The sequence below is a fragment of the Dendrobates tinctorius genome, unplaced genomic scaffold (genome assembly GCF_039654945.1).
Source record: "Dendrobates tinctorius isolate UK_male_01 unplaced genomic scaffold, ASM3965494v1 ptg000083l, whole genome shotgun sequence".
NCBI lineage: Eukaryota > Metazoa > Chordata > Amphibia > Anura > Dendrobatidae > Dendrobates > Dendrobates tinctorius.
This window is the reverse complement of record NW_027361751.1, coordinates 33,722,251-33,739,933: the sequence shown is the minus strand read 5'-3', so window position 1 is coordinate 33,739,933 and position 17,683 is coordinate 33,722,251. Positions and strand designations below refer to the sequence as shown.

The 17,683-nt window shown below is 41.5% G+C and overlaps 1 protein-coding gene and 1 long non-coding RNA gene across 4 annotated transcripts in view; one reads left to right on the top strand and one right to left on the bottom strand.

The window, feature by feature from the left end:
• The window catches only part of LOC141097192 (3',5'-cyclic-AMP phosphodiesterase 4D), a 1,243,227-nt gene that overhangs the window by 709,366 nt on the left and 516,178 nt on the right, over positions 1 to 17,683 (bottom strand). The window lies entirely within an intron of this gene.
• The window catches only part of LOC141097195 (uncharacterized), a 150,448-nt gene that overhangs the window by 115,863 nt on the left and 16,902 nt on the right, over positions 1 to 17,683 (top strand). The window contains exons 2-3 of the long non-coding RNA XR_012233871.1: positions 12,423 to 12,588; positions 13,520 to 13,586. This is a non-coding gene — a long non-coding RNA (uncharacterized lncRNA). The remainder of the gene's footprint in view (positions 1 to 12,422; positions 12,589 to 13,519; positions 13,587 to 17,683) is intronic.

Genomic DNA, 17,683 nt, shown 5'->3' with positions numbered 1-17,683 from the left:
TGGGACACGCACACAGCGCCCCCTAGCGGACACTGTTCTCACTACACCACAGAACATATGTGATACCCCCCCTCCCTCATTATGCAGTAATGTCAGCCATGCCTGTACTAATGTTCGCCTTCCTGGGCCCCTGCCAGGTATATATGTGGAGCCCTGTGTCTTTACCGCCACAGAGGAGTTAAAAATGTACTGTTTTGTATGTGTTTTGTGAGCAATAGGAGTTATGCTTTCTCTGCTAGAGACCACAACACACACACACACAATTTACCTCACTCCCTTACTTGTCTGAAGTTTAGAGCTTTGCAGACATACCCTAACTGGGAGGGGGAGGAGTCGAGAGTTGTTGTTTTCAGTGAAGAAGGAGAGAATGGAGAACTGTTGTGAACAATTGTGACCTAACTTCTGAGTTTGGGCTCCCTCTGGTGGTTGCTGCAGGTAATGGAGCTGGTCGAGTTGACAGAAGTCAATCACCCGAAGAGGATGATTGGATGTCAGGTGTTACAAACTGGGAAGATTTAGGTGAGCAGGCTTCCTTCAGTTGTTGCTGGTGATTTGGTTTTCTTCCTGTGCATTTTGAAGTCCGCTTGCCCCCTCCTTGGTCCTGCATCGTTCAGATAAGTTATTTGTTTACTGGAATCTTTTTGCTCCAGTTTTTGCCTTTCTCTGCTTTATGCTTTGCTGTGTGGGTTCAGCATTGTTCCCTGCTGGGACCTGTGCTGGACCCCGTTCCATATGCCACAGCTTATGTCAGTCTGTTCAGTATTGCTAGTCCCCTGTTATATCAGTATGTATTGTTTTGCTTCCAGTTCACACCAGAATTCTGATCTAGGGGGGAGAGGTTGTGTGGCCTCAGTATTTTTGGATTTTTCTTAGGGTTTTTTGCGTGATTGCAGACAGTATCTTTCCTGTCCTGTTCTATCTAGACAGTTTGGGCCCCATCACTTGCTTACTTTATTTTCTGCCTGTGTCTGTGCCTCATTTTGTCTCACCGCAATATATGTTTGGGGGCTATCTATTCCCTTGGGTTCTACTCCAGGGCAGTTTAGCTTTCCCCTTTCTTGTTTTAGGATTAGTTAACTCTTTGGCTGTGCTGAGGCATCTAGGGCATCTAGGGTATGTACATCCCACGGCTAACTCTAGTTGTGTTGTTAGTTTTAGGGGTCTGCAATCCGTTAAGATTCCAACCTTGCTGGTTTTCTAGTTGCCTAGCATATTCCTCTATCCTCGGTGACCTAATCATAACAGAGAACGCTCCTGGAAGCCATGACATGCGCTCCCTCCAGGAGTAAAGCTAATAAGTAGAGTTGAGCGAAACAGGTTGGCCAGATTCATAAGTCGCCGACTTATGGCAAAGTCGGGTTTCGCCGACCGAAACCTGACCACAGTGTGAAGTCGGCCATGCGGTCGGCAAAACGAGCGCCAAAGTCGGATTTCCCAGAATGCTTGCACGCTACTTTTTTCAGCCACTGAGCAAGGACGTACACTGTGGGTAACGACATGACATGTGCAGCGTCCGGGGAGAGAGAGAGAGTTTTCGCGCACTTTAAAAAAGCGGTCTGGCATGTTTACTGTCCTCCACTCCCTGCCGATTTTTCTTCCCCATTGACTTGCATTGGATTTCGTGTTTCAGTCGGACCTTCGACTTTTCACGATAGTCGGCCGATTTTGTTCGACTCGACTTTTGAGAAAGTCGGGTTTCATGAAACCCGACTCGACCCTAAAAAAGGCAAAGTCGCTCATCTCTACTAATAAGAATCAGGGAGTCAGCCCCTAGGCCATCCATGCTTTCAGAGCAGGGTAGTAATCTGAGAGACTGTGTGAGCTTATACATCCAACAGCAGAGTGTTTTCCCCCGGGAAGACTGCAGCAAACTAGGATCAGTGAAGGATTGTGCAAGAAGGAACTGGAGCTTCACACAAAATCCAAGCTGCAAGTTGCCAGAGGAGGAATACACAGTGAGTAGAGGCTATACTGGAAGTTCTAAACTTCGGGTAGCCTTGGTCCCAGAAGGGATTAGAATAGCATGAAGCTTACACCGAGTCACAGCAGAGTGAAGGATAACTCCCATTCTGCAGAGCAGACTGTAACCTGGTGAGAGTTGTAATATCTCCTCTGAACTGCATCTGAACTAAAGTAAATGATAAAGTGACTTTCCTTTTCTTCTGCCTTATTACTCCGTGCCTTCTACTTGCATCACAATCTCTGGGGGTCTGCCCTGGTTGGAGAGGGTTAACATGAGCACTGCCATCACCATCTATTCCCCCAGGGATCATCTGCAGTGTCGGCTATACTACAGTCGAACACTCCAACTGGCGTCACAAATCACGACCTAAACTTTATACCTAATCAATACTTCCCTTTTACATGACCGCCTGGGGCCATGGACCAGATCACTGCCACTGTGACACATCCCTTTAAGATGACCGGCCCGCTACCGAGTATCCCACGGCCTCTGGGGCGCATCATTTTGGCGTCACGAACAGGATTCGAACAGGATACCGTGCGTGCCTAAATTCCTACAGGAGCAAAGACCTGCAGTAACTGAAGCGGTGAGTCGCACCCCTGGAAGGGTTAACTAGGGGGGGAAAATGTCTCATCCCGGCGATGCTCAGGGTGCAGCAGCTGCAGCTCCCATATTGCCTCTCACCATGCCTTATATACCAGGTGCGACATGGCTGCCACAGTACACTAGCAAATCGCACACATTAAGTGACTTCAAAGAGCAGCTGCGCAGCATGTTTGAAATTTACCCTATGTCAGAGGAGCAGAAAGTCAGTATACTTACAAGTCAGCTCAGTGGCGCTGCTCATAGAGAAGTTAAATCTTGGCCAGCAACTGATAATTAGACTGTAAAAGACATTTTTGCTAAATTAAGGGATACTTTTGACACCCGTACTGCTTCAGAAATAAAGATTCGCACTGTTCTAGGTGAATTCCCTAATTCTTGGCTACAAGTTAACAATGCAGTGGTAGTTCCAGTAATGGTGTTCCGACAAAGGTCTTTACCAGAGACACCAAATTGTTCTGGAAGCGACGAATCGCTAATGCGAACCACTAACACTTTGCATGAGGAAGAATCAGAAAACTTGCCCACAGTCAGCAGCGAACCTGTTGTACCCATGGTAGGTTCAAAGAGTCATAGGAAGTCGTCTAGTATTCCTATCTTGCGCAGATCACAGCATAGCACACAGGGCCAAACCCCTTCTCGCTATAGAATTGATTTGTAAAAATATTCTAAGATTAACAAGTTAGTTTTGAGTTGTACTTACATTGAACTATGCCTAAGGTAACGTTATTGAAAATGTTGAAGAAGTTGTGCCCACATGGACTAATGTGAGATTTTAGTGGCCTTTTTCTACTACAAGAACTCTTGTAAAGATTCATAAACTTGAGAAAAAAAACTGCTCATTGTGCCTTGGCAGGAAGCCATCTGTTATGAATGGGTCACCGAGGAGGATGGCAGGAACAGGCTAAGCCACCAGAAAACCAGAGAGATTGGTAACTAAGCGGATTGCAGACCCCTGATCCTATCAACACAACTAGCAGTAGCCGTGGAGTGTTCCTACGATGTCCTAGACGCTTCGTCACAGCCAGAGAACTAACTAAGCCTAAGCCAGAAAGGTCAAATCTAAACTGCCGGGAGAAGATCCCCAAAGGAATAGACAGCCCCCAAACATATATTGTCAGTGAGACAAGATGAGACACAAACACAGGCAGAAAACAGACTGAGCAAACAGTGGGGCCCAAGCTGTCTAGACAGGACAAGACAGAAAAGATACTGTCTGCAATCACGCACAAAACCCTAAAAAACCCTCAAAAAACCTGAGGCCACACGACCTCACCCCCGCTAGATCAGCACTCTGGTATTAACTGGAAGCAAAGCAAAAGATACTAACATAACAGGGGACTGAACAAACTGACACAAACTGTAACATATGGAGCAGGGCCCAGTGCTGTCCCCAGCAGGGAGTACGCTGAACCCTAGCATCAAAGCAGAATGCAAAAAAAGGCACAACCAGATTAGATGCAAAGGATTAGCAAAAGAATCACTTAACTGAACCATGCAGATCAGGCAGGGGACAAAAGAACTCCAAATGCACAAGGAGGAAAATCACCAACAACCTCCAAGAGCAGCCAGCTCAATTATATGCTCCCAGCCAGTATTCCCAGATTCCCAATTATCATCCTCAGGTGGGGAACTTCCATCAACCTGGCCAGCTCCACTACTCTCAGTAACCACCAGAGGGAGCAAAGGGAGCTTCGGCTCAGAAATCCAAGCAAGGGAATTCACAACAGCCATCTAAAACAGCCAGTGCAGTGAATTTCATATTATGGTCTTTGTGCCCTGCAGCTGCACTCAAACAATCAGAGTCACAGCAGAGTGAAGGATAACGCCCATTCTGCAGAGCAGACTGTAACCTGGTGAGAGTTGTAATATCTCCTCTGAACTGCACCTGAACTACAGTAAATGATAAAGCGACTTTCCTTGTCTCCTGCCTTATTACTCCGTGCCTTCTACTTCCATCACAATCTCTGGGGGCCAGCCCTGGTTGGAGAGGGTTAAACATCTGCACTGCCATCACCATCTACTCCCCCAGGGATCATCTGCAGTGCCGGCTATACTACAGTCGAATACTCCAACTGGCGTCATGAATCACTACATAAACTTTATCCCTAAACAATACTCTCCTTTTACATGACCGCGTGGGGCCACGGACCGGGTCACTGCCACTGTGACACATCCCTGTAAGACGACCGGCCCGGTACCGAGTATCCCATGGCCTCTGTGGCACGTCATATATGTCCCTCATCCTGGTATAAGTCCACCATCCTGGTACATATGTCACCCATCTGGGCCCATACTGGTATATATGTCCCCCATTCTGGGTCCATCCTAGTATATGTTCCCCATACTGGTACATGTCTCCATTTACTGCTACATATGTCCCCGTTCTGGCACTATTTAACACATAAAAAAATTAAATGATTTTACTCACCTTCCCTCGACTTCCACGACGTGCAGCATCCTCTTCTGAAGCTGGCAGTTGATGTCTGCATGCAAGCGACGGGTAGCGCATCATGTCACTGCCATGCGCAGCTGTGGCTGGCTCACCAACTTCAGCTGCCGGCCTCAGATTAGCCGGCAGGTTTCTGCGCAGGAATACACTTCAGCTATCTCTCTCTCTGTCTCTGTGATGAGGAACATGTTTGTGCTTTGAGGCGGCCTGTGGGCAGGTCTTTCTTTGATTTCTCTGGGTATCATTTTAATCAGTGTAACGCTACCAACCTGACAATGTCTGTAGTTTACTTAGCAAAATCCTGCTGACAGGTTCACTTTCAATGCAGACTTTGACAAAAATTTTCCCCCTTCCATTACATGGGGTGAAATATAAGCTGAATTCCCCCAAATTGGCATTCTGAAGATTTTATACATCCGCACATCTTTTCAACTTCTGCCCTGAAATTTTCAGCAAAACACAGATGAGATTTGTTGAAACTTAGCAGACTTTACGCTATGGATTTTCTGCATGCAAATCTGTACTAAATCCGCAATATGTGATCCGCGAGCGAGGGGGCGCTCGCGGTATCCTACTCTTTAAGTGCCTGACGGGTAGGGTGCCTACGTGCAGCAATTACAGGGAGAGGAGAGCAGCATGGACACTGCGCTAAGGTAATTACATGCAAAGCCGCAGTTGCCTGGGAGGCAGGAAAACCTCTGTCAATTGAAGACGTAGAGGTGGCACCTCCTGCAGCTCATGAAGTTCGCATTAATATGTGAACTTAGCCTATTTTGCCGATGGCCTTCATAACAAAAAGAGCGACCATCACAATTACACATGACTAACTGTAAAGCTCCTTTCAAGGAATTGTAGGGGTCATGGCTGAAAAGTTAACGTTCTGTGACATTCTTTTCTCATGTGCAACATTATTGACACTGAGAAAAACCTTTTAGGGAAGGATTGTGATGAGCTATTCAGTATTTACCATTATTACTGGACAGGATGGTAGGTCAGTGGTGTCCTGCAGACAGGATTTAGACCGCGACAGTCCTGAGTATAGCTCGTATATTCCATAGGTAATAACGTTAGTTAGGAGGCGGCCAGGCAATGCAATCACTGCGGCCATCCTGTCTGGTTGTGGCAGCTTGCTCAGCAGTATGTTAATGCTCGAGAAGATTCACCTTGACGTAACCTTCAAACACTAATTGCAAGAAAGTAATCTATAAATCATCTGCTTCTTTCTGGCTTCAATATTTTGGCACCAAAAACAACCTCAGTTTATATTTGTTGTCTTTCTAGACATAAGTACAAATTAGTTCAGACCAGGGAATATTGCATTTCCCCCACTACACATGTTGTGGGTCCGTAACAGTTAATGAAGCACAATTAATTAATTGTTAGTATGATGTTCAAGCCTGCCTCTTAATGCTTCATTCGGTGCTTTGTGGTGTGGATGTCCCAGAGGGACTTGAGTAAGGACCAAGTGCAGTAATGTGGGATATACTGATGAACATTCTGAGATGTCCGAAAAACAGACAAGACAAAGACATATCAACAAATGCCTCTCCTTTTTTTTTTACTTTACGACCATTTTCATATTTTTTGCTTACTTTTTTATTTTAATAGTTTTCTGATTCGACTTTACTAAAATTCTGTAGGTATTTTTCTCCCTTGCTGTCAACATTTGTTCCTTGTGCCTATGGCTCCGATCACATTTGCATTACAGTTTCTGTTTAATGAAAACAATCCCACAATACCCGATCAGTTTTACAGTAGATGCTCAACAAACCCCTTAGGAACTGTTCATATTGGGTTTTATTCTTCCCTTTATTAAATGTATGCATAAAAGTACAATTTAAAGCATATTTTACTGAATTGTCCAAAGGTAAGGTTTTCTTTTCTTTGACCAGAATAAACATACTGAAATGCATTGCTTTACATCTTAATATCTTTTCCGTAGACAATAATGTAAAAAAAAAAGTTTAGTATCCATTTTAGTACCAACGCTGCACTATTCTGTATGTTAAAAAGAACACAGAAAGAAAAGTAAAGATGATAAAATAGTCAAAACTATGCACCTCCAATTTGCATCTCTTTTTTTCTGATCCACTATTAAAAACTGAAGGAGGTAAAGTGAAAGCTCTTTTGCCACTTAACAATGGATCCATTCAAAATGGTTGAAAAATGAATGTATTCCTTCTTTTTATGTTTTTAAGAGATTGGAGATTTACAAAACCAGATTAGAATAGGACATGCACTGGGTTTAACCGAAGGGACACACATCTGTTAACAATGGATATGTGAATACTTCCATCAAACTTTATGGTCCATGAACTGTCTAATTTAAGTTCAAAGTATACAGCACACAGATGGGAAAACCTGATGTGTGAATGTACTCCTATAGAGGCATCTGTCAGCTTTGATCTTGGTGGCTGAGATTTTGACAGAAGAATAGCTTCTACGATGGAGGTTCCGTATTCAGATGTGAACATGGACTAATAAATTTGACGAGTTGAGAGAATCTAACAACTATAATATTATAAGACTCCGACTTTTCAGTATTTCTTTATTGTCCCCCTTCAATCACAATAGATCCCTGTTTAGAAGGATCTGTTGTGCATGGGGGGGTCACAAGACTATCCCGTGGGGACAGTGAAGAATTGGCCTTAATCGTTTAAGAGACTCAATACACAACTGACTTCCTGCTATCCAAATAGAGAAGGAGATTGGGTCTCATTGACCCAACAGAGTACCATAGGCTCCTCAACCAGATCCAGGACCTACTGTAGAATACTATTTGCACTAAAAACTCCGCTTGAAAACGTCCCTTTTTAGAGCAATTCACTTACCATTAATTTCTATGCTCTGAATATTTGGAGGGCGATCCCTCAGAGTTATTTCCATCAGGTTGACACTTGTCCCTTGAGATAGTATTCTATAACTAACAAATTATCACCTATCCACTCAATAAGTGATATCTGCTCGATCTATGGAGGTCTCATTGCTGCGACCCTGCCATGTCCTCTATTTGAATGGAGCAATGGTTGTGCACGCATGCTGCCACTCCATTCAAAGTCTGTGGGACTCGCTAAAGATAGCTAAAGTGCTACTGCACTAACTGAAGTGCCATCTAAACAGGTGGAGCCACAGATCCTTGGTTATTGATATTAGCTTTTGGATCCACACCGACTCCCCTTAATAACCTGATATTACTAGAATACCCTTTGACTATTATTGAATTCTATTTTTGGTGTGGGTTGACATCCCTGCCTCCCATTTTACTAATGTCAGGTCACATCTTCCACAATGCATATTACTGCCCTTGTAGAAGAGAAGTGCCTAATGATTCACAAGGTTCAAACTCTTATCTTCACTAAATTAGCTTTTTTAGACATCCACATGAATATCCAACACCTATAGGGAGGCCTACAGAATATAGTAGATACATTCTGCCAGCTAACATTGAAGAAATCTGTCTAGAAAATGTCAGTCTACAGAAATGTCTGCAAAAACGTCCACCCAGATAAAATCCCTAGAGATAGAACTGGAGACATTCTGTATGATCAATATAAATGTAGCGTTCAATAAGCGTCCACCACAAAGTTGTCTCATCTGCCGTATATCCAGCTCTGTGTAGGAAAGTCTATTACGCTTTCTTACTAGGATATCTCAAGTACTCCACTTTGAACCATAAAGTAGTTGTAGCTTGAGATCCCATTGCTCCGGATATAAAGCTTAATGTGGAGTCTACGGTGGAAACATTCAGAAATCCAATCTGAGATGAAGCAGGTCACTGTTCCTGGAACAAGGCAGTTTGGTTTTGGATGTAATTATCTTGTCATCTAATTAGCTCAGCACAGACGAAGCAGCAGAGCTGAAAACATTTTCGTGTTTTGGACCCAGCTGAATTTACTGCATGTGATACATCATCTCATCCTCTGTGTGATGAACCTCACTGGCTGCCAACATTTCACAAAATCGTATTACTCATCATCCTATCAAAACGCTCAATGAGTGAATGAATAGCACTAAATTGGTTTTTGCACCCGCTATTTAATCAATAATTTGCTAAATGCCAGAAGACCTGGAACACAATAGCGCTGAATAATGGTCAGCACCTTGCTCCTCTACCATACACCCACCCATAGATTACTGACGAAGATACCAAGCTATAGCATTGTGTTCCCAAATCCTTCTCAACAGAGCAGAAATTGTACAGAGTACCAGAAGATTGGATAAATTTCCCCATCTGATTTAGTAGTCTAGACTTTCTTTTTGGAGCCAATCAGACCACTCCAGGAGCTCACACGTTTTCTTTCAGTAGCAAAACAATAGGAACCCATATTGTCATCAACAGAACCTACCTAAAGAGTTAAACCGGCCATAGATAACGGTCTGCTGAATAATACTTTGGCAGATCGTTCAGCCGGCAGCCTTCTCGGCCTTCTCTCCTATACATAGGAGTGCTCGATCAGCAGAACATTTCTGTGTTATCTAAGAGAAAGGTGACGACAGAAATGTCTGGTAGAGGTCTATCTCCAGGAGAACAAAGCGATCAGCAGCCTGAAATTAGAATTGTCTGACAGACATCTTCCACAACAAACAGTTGGTAGACGTCCCAATACACATTAGACTGTTGTCCGAACCTGTCGATATTGGCAGGTTCGGCCGACATTCATTTATTGAGTATGGTGGACTTTAGATGTTTTGAGGAACAAGTGGGGAATTTTATCAAGATTGGTGGAGAAAAGTGGAGCCACTCATAAGATGTGGCAAATTCAGTAGGTGGTGTGCGCCTCTTGCCTATCAAGAAGATGGAGCATATGAATTTCAAGTTCTGACTTCTTATGGACCCCATACAGATGGTGGAGTTCAGATGACTTTTATATAATGTGTATGGGGGCCAGGAGATCTGCCATACAGGAGTAAAGGTAAAGTTACAATGGTCTCTTCATTCTTTACAGGGGTCCTAGATGTTAGACCCCCATAATAATAATAATAAATTTTATTTTTATAGCGCCGACATATTCCGCAGCACTTTACATTTCAGAGGGGATTTGTACAGACAATAGACATTACAGCATAACAATAATCACATACAGTAGATTATAACAAATACCAAGAGGAAAGAGGGCCCTGCTCGCAAGCTTACAGTCTATGAGGAAAGAGGTAGGCACGAAAGGTGGGTGGTAACAGTTGCCCTGATTGTATGGACCAGCCATAATGTTAAGTGTGTAACAGTACAAACACAGAGGGCTAATGGATGCATAAAGCTTGTGGGAACATGATGCGGGAAATCTGGTTATGGTAAAACTTTTGGCTGTGCCACACAGGGATAGATTAGATTAATGTGTTGAGGCGATAGGCCAGTCTGAATAAATGCGTTTTCAGGGCACGCTTAAAATTGTGGGGATTGGGGACTAATCGTATTGACCTGGGAAGTGCATTCCAAAGAATTGGCGCAGCGCATGTAAAGTCTTGGAGACGGGAGTGGGAGGTTCTGACTATTGAGGATGCTAACCTCAGGTCATCAGCAGAACGGAGGGCGCGGGTAGGGTGGTATACTGAAACAAGGGAGGAGATGTAGGGTGGTGCTGAGCCATGGAGAGCTTTGTGGGTGAGGGTAATAAGTTTATACTGAATTCTGGAGTGGATGGGTAACCAGTGTAAGGACTGGCACAAGGTAGAGGCATCGGTGTAACGATTGGTGAGGAATATGATCCTGGCTTCAGCATTCAAGACAGATTGGAGAGGGGAGAGTTTGGTAAGAGGGAGACCGATTAGAAGAGAGTTACAATAGTCGAGACGAGAATGAATAAGAGAAACAGTAAGAGTTTTTGCAGAGTCAAAAGTAAGAAAAGGTCGAATTCTAGAAATGTTTTTGAGGTGCAGATGACAAGAGCGAGCCAGTGATTGGATGTGGGGGGCAAAGGAAAGCTCGGAATCAAGTATGACCCCAAGACAGCGGGCCTGTTGCTGGGGAGTAATAGTGGAACCACACACGGAAATGGCAATGTCGGGTATAGGTACATTAGTAGAGGGAGGAAACACAAGGAGTTCAGTCTTTGACAGGTTCAGTTTCAGATATAGTGAGGACATGATGTTAGACACAGAGCTTAGACAATCGCCGGTGTTTTCTAGAAAGGCTGGTGTGATGTCATGAGAAGAAGCGTATAATTGGGTGTCATCAGCATAGAGATGGTACTGGAAACCAAATCTACTGATTGTTTGACCAATAGGGGCAGTGTACAAGGAGAAGAGGATCATAAAGCTATGGCATGTCCTAAATATACACCACAATATTCTATAGTTAGATTACCCCTAATAATATACCCATTATACTCATAATTTATGTTCGCATTAAGAAATTAAGTCAAACACATCAAAGTGAGGCAAAAAATAATCCCTCTCCCCGCTTCCCCAGCTGCTCCGGTCTCTGCAGCATGTGGTCTGAAACTCTGCACTGCTCGGCTCAGCAAGCACAAAGTAGTGACATCAAAATCCCTCTGAGACGTCAGAGCTCAGACGCAGAGGGAAAATGATGGAGGAGGGAGCTGCCTGCTCTCTGTTCCATCATTGCTTTCAACTATTTCAGTATCCAGGCACCGCCTCTTCCCCCCATTCACAGTCCCCATAGAGGACATTATCACCTATCTAGTACATACATGACAAATGTTATAACTAAATATTCACCACCTGCCGTCCCTCACCATAACGAATACCAAAGCGCACATTATATATCTCGCTGTGCGCTCCTTACTGAAGAGGACATGATTCACGTCTGACATCCAGATGGAAAAATTCAGAAAACTTCCAGCTCTACTTTGCTGTCAAAAAAAGGACACTCTCCATGTAAAGTGTACAGATGACACTAACTGGTACTAGAAAGTTGTTAATATTCATTGTATGTCAGACCCAGGACTGACATAATTCAGAGAGTACTGTAAATGGATGTGACACTAAGACCTAATCAAATATTTCCTGCAATGTTCAGCAGAAAAGTCAGGAGTCACACAATAAAACAAGGATTAAATTATTCGAGAAGCATGACAGGTCTGCTGTCCAGCATCAATTTTTATCTTCCTTCCTCTACTGTCAATCTATTTTTCTCCTCTACATTTATCCATCTACTCACCTGTTATTATTCCTGGTCATGGAACTACATAACATCTACTATCTATCATCATATCTATCTATTGCAATTCTAATATATCATCAATGTATCTATCTATATCTATTTCTAATATCTATCTACCGTTCTTGTAATTCTTATTATCTCTGTATCCATCCATGATATTTAATTACGTACCTGCTTATCTATTTCTAAAATGTATCTAACTACTGCAATTCTAATCTATGCATCTATCTACGCATCAAAGCTATACATAGATTGGGACTTTATTATATATTTTTGCCAACCAGGAATCTTGAACTCTTCTGTGGAGGTATCTACCTATGCACTGAAGCACTTTATAGATCAGGATTATGGCCTATCCGCTCATCCAGAGTGTTGACCTTTCCGTGAAGATATCTAGCTCGTATACTGAAGCACCTTATATAGACCGGGACCTTACAAAATCCAGACAAGGTAAAAACGGAATATTGTCAAATTAAATGTAGATTTGGACTGCCATTAGGCTGGTTTCACACTTGCGTTTTTTTGCGCTGTTATTTAGCGCTAAAAAACGCATGCGTTTTTTTCCCTATATTTTGCATGGGATGCGCTTATGTGCGCTTACCCATGCGTTTGCATGCGTTTTTGTGTGCATGTGTTTTTTTGCAGTGTGCGCTCGGGCGCACAAAATGCAACTTGTTGCATTTTTTGTGCGTCTGACTTGCCCCAAAAATGCATTTTTTTACAGCAAGACACCCATTGTAAGTCTATGGGTGTGCATACGTGCGCATTGGCATGCGCATGTATGCGTTTTTTGCGCATGCGTTTTTTGTTGTACATTGGTTAGACAATGGTTATGGTAAGGGTTAGGGTGAGATAGGGTTAATAGAGTCAGGGTTTAGGGTTAGGGTTAGGTTCAGGGTTAGGGTTAGTTAGGGTTAGGGTTGGGGTTAGGGTTTGGGTTAGGTTAAGGGTTAGGGGTTAGTAGGGTAAGGGCTAGGGTTAGGTTAAGGGTTAGTTAGGGTTTAGGGTTAGGAGTTAGGCTTAGTAGAGTCAGGGTTTAGGGTTAGGGTTAGTACTACTAACCCTAACTAACCCTAACCCCTAACCCTAACCCTAATAATATCTTGATTTTTTTGGTGAGGACAATGTTGAAAAAAACGCAAACGCACTAAAAACACACTAAAAACGCAAAAAAACGCTGCGTTTTTTTCCTCCATATGCTTGAAAAAAACGCAGCGGTTGTATGCGTTTGTATGCGTTTTTTCTATGCATTTTTTTGCGCAAAAAACGCGCAGCAAAAAAACACAAGTGTGAAAGTAGCCTTACTGAGAGGAATAATACCTATTATCAGGTGGATTATTAACTATAATTATTTTTTATTCCATCTGTGAACCCACAAAAGATTTACTCCATCCATCCTCACGCATTGAAGCACTTTAAAGATCAGGATTCTATTAAAGCAACATAAGGTAAGAATTATACTATTGCTTATATTAATGTATGTTAGTTCTCGGGTAGATTCTCTTTATGCAGAATTAATTTTAGCACACTGTTCTGTAAAGAGTAATACCTGCTACCAGCGCCAATGAATTCTCATTTTATTTATTACATATTCTTACCGGTCTGTTTGGTTAGGACCCTAATTGTGCAGTGGTAAACGGGTGGTATATAAGCGCCACTATATTTATTTATAATTTACAATTCTAATATCTACCTATAATATAGAATTATCTATGTCCAGTATGCCGTAATTATCTATTGATCTATAATATATAATTATCTCATTTCTATCCATTTTAATATCTAATTCTAATAGCTACCTATCTCTAATATCTATGCACAATATTTCATTATATATCCATTTCTAATATCGTTCTACTGCAATTCTCATATATCTATATACATACTGCGCAAAAAAATAAAGGGAACACTTAAACAACACAATGTACTAGGATGTGCTCCCTTTATTTTTTTTAAGCAGTATATATCATCTATCCAGAATATTTAATTCTCGTATCTAGTATCTATATTTCTGATATCTATTTACTTATCTTTCTATCTATGTCATATATAAATATCTAATTATCTAATTTTTATGTAACATAGTAACATAGTTATTAAGGCTGATAGAACACTTTAAGTCCATCTAGTTCAACCCATATCCTATCCTAACTTTCCCTAACATGTTGATCCAGAGGAAGGCAAAAAAAAACCATGTGGCAAACAGTATGCTTCACATTGGGGAAATAATTCCTTCCCGACTCCACATACGGCAATCAGACTAGCTCCCTGGATCAACGCACTGTTAAGGAAATGAAAATGTAAATATCAATTTTTTTAAATCAATATATCTATAACTCTTTCTTCATCATCTATGTCATATTTCTTATCTAGCTGTCTACATATTGTTCTACCAAGTTCCTTTCTGTTTTTCTATCATCCATCTATCCTAATATTTATCCATCTACTGGAATTCTAATTATTTATCTATAGACAGATACAGATAGGTTATATATATAATTAATGTATCTATTACACCTGTCTATTTCTAATATCTATTTATAATATATAATTATCTAATTCTATTTTCTACCCATTTTCAATATTGATCTAATTACTAAATAATTTCAGTATCTATCTATTATCTATCCCATATCTATCTATCTAATTCGAATATCTGTTTTAGTAAAAACATAATGGCTGCCTTCTTCCGAACAGGAGTTTCACACCTGTCTACAGACTTTGGGTGTTACTGCATTCCAGCTCCATTCACTTCAATAGAGCCACCCTACTACTCCAGACGCGACCTATGGGCAGGTGCGGGTTGCACAGTTTCTGAAAGATATCAGTCTCTTTTACCCTATCATGCTCACCCATGGATTTACGAATGGTCCTGCAGCAGCATCTCCCTCCTCTCCCCATTGTTTGAATTTTCTACAAATTCAATACATTATCTTAACATGCGAGAAGACTGTACCCCACATTATAACCACTGGGGGGACAGACATCAGCACACAGATTTCATGACAGAGGAATGAAGCCATGTTTTTTTTAAGCTGGTAGTCTCACATTTCACATTTATAGATATAATGATCTAAAGAGCAAATATAATGAAGGAAAAATCTGTACATGTCAAAGAAGTACGGTACTTCTGGTAATAACACCATGCTAGAAAATTGCTAACAATGAAATCCGCTGTGGGGCCACACTTGGATATAAATGTGCACTCTACTTTCCAACGTCACACTCTAAAGAGTTTTCAGACATATCATTCTATGAGGCAGTGTGTCAGTATATACAATTACTTCCAACGGGGTTGTTTCACCATTAAATATCATATTAATTGTATAGATATATAAAGATTATTTTTCATTTAAATTCTGTTAAAATATCCAGTACAGAGGTATGGCTTTTATAACTTACATGGTATAGCGCCACCTGCAGTTCAGATGTATAGCAATATGTGCATTCCCCTCATAAGCTGAGTGCTGGCGGTCGCACATTCTCTCACTTCCTACAAAGCCAGGTCTCAACATTGTGGTATAAAAGAAAGTTATTGTCTGCTTAGTTTAAAGGAGTCAATATTGTGGATGATACACACCTTACTCTGAATCCAAGAACAGCCATCTGCAGAATCTACAGGGAAAGCAAGCAATGTCAGCTGCCAGAGGGGGAAGGAGACTGATTTTATTCAGTGACTATTCCCAGCAGAACAGATGAGCAGAGAGTAGCTCCAAAAAAAGGCACACAGGATTAAACAAAATATACATTTTTTTTTATTTTTGAAGCTCTACCAATTATTTTAACTGCTAGATGACCTATGACGTACATTTTCCTGATAGGTCATTAAGCAAAGTATGAACTCGGCTCAGGAACAAAGTTAGCGTCTCACCAAGCAAATACTGGTTGTCTTACATAACCGGTATCTGCCTGTAAGTGCAGATTAACCATTTACATGCCCCTGTCCGTCTCTGACAACAACATGCAATGACGGCACCCATTTAAATAAAGCACCGATTCCGAACTAGCAACGACTAGCAATGCAATATATACTGCTGAAAAAAATAAAGGTAACACATCCTAGTACATTGTGTTGGTTAAGTGCTCCCTTTATTTTTTTGAGCAGTGTATATATATATATATATATATATATATATATACACACAGTATGTTCAAGTCTCCCACTACAAATATAATTTATAATAATAAACACATTTGCTAGGCTCGTGTCCAACAAAGTCCAGTATATCAAAATCTAAACTTTTTAAACAGTGCATTACATGTAATAAAGAAGAAACAAAATCGGAATGCCAGAATTGCCATTTTGTGGTCGCTGCACTTCCCGCTTCAAAAAAAAAAGAGATGAAAACAGATGTACCCCGATATGATACCAATCTGACATCAGCTTAGGGCACAAAGAACAAACCCTTACACAATTCAATGGATAGAAAAATAAAAAAAATTGCAAGTCTCATAAAATGGCGACATAAAGAACACTTTTTTTTTTTTTTACAAATCTGAAATTTTGTCACCACGAAAATTATCAAAACAGGCGCAATTGGTTTTGTGTTTGTTTTTACTTTTTTTTTGCAATTTCATCGAACTTGGAATTTTTTCCTATTTTCCAGCGCATTGAATGGTGTCATTCAAAATTACAACTCGTCCCCCTAAAAAACTACCGTAACCCTCATATTACTGCGTTTACAGTACAAATATAAAATATACAGTATTGTTTGTCAATGTTATGGTCTATATGTAAAGAGTTGAGGAACTGTCAGTAAGTATACAGCCTGGCGATAAAGTAGTAACACGGGGCGGTGTTGCTTCAGCATTCATTACCGGGCGAGGAGTGTGCTTCTATTGTGCAACAATACAAAGTACAAAGTCATTACAACCAAAGGCGTTATTTGTGGTGCGGCCAGACTCCAGGAGCACTTATCATGTCGATGAGTTACGCATCACCCACTATTATTGTTGTAAAATTCTCAAGATAAAATTGATGGCGTATTGACACAATCTGATCACAGAGAGAAGAAGGAGCATTCTATGTCAGACCTGGGTCACAGAACCGGAGAACCCACTGCAGCCATATGGGCAGCCATGGTGGTGTACAATACACGTACTCGGTGGTACCAGCAATGACAATAAACCAAAAGCTAAAAAAAAAAATAATATGGGGTTTCTAAAAATTCCCTTCTATGAGAGCAGTCGCATTGGATGCGTTTACGGAGGTAGAGCTTTGTTAAACCACATTGATGTGATGTGGTACAGATCAGCAGAATGGGGCAGTGATGGTCTATTGAGCAACGCAACCCATTAATGCATTTCCAAGCAAAGCGCAGCACGGATTTATGCCACCATGTCTGGTTTTACCGATGGACCCAGCACATGTCCTTCATCCATTGCCTGGAGATTTATTCATTAAAAGCTATCACTTATTTTGAGATGTTGGTAGGTTCATTAATGGGACCGTAGATCAATGCTGACAGCAGGATTCGGAAATAATCAGTAGTGAAGTAGAGTAGAATATCAAAAGAACGTATTGGGCAGCACGGTGGCTCAGTGG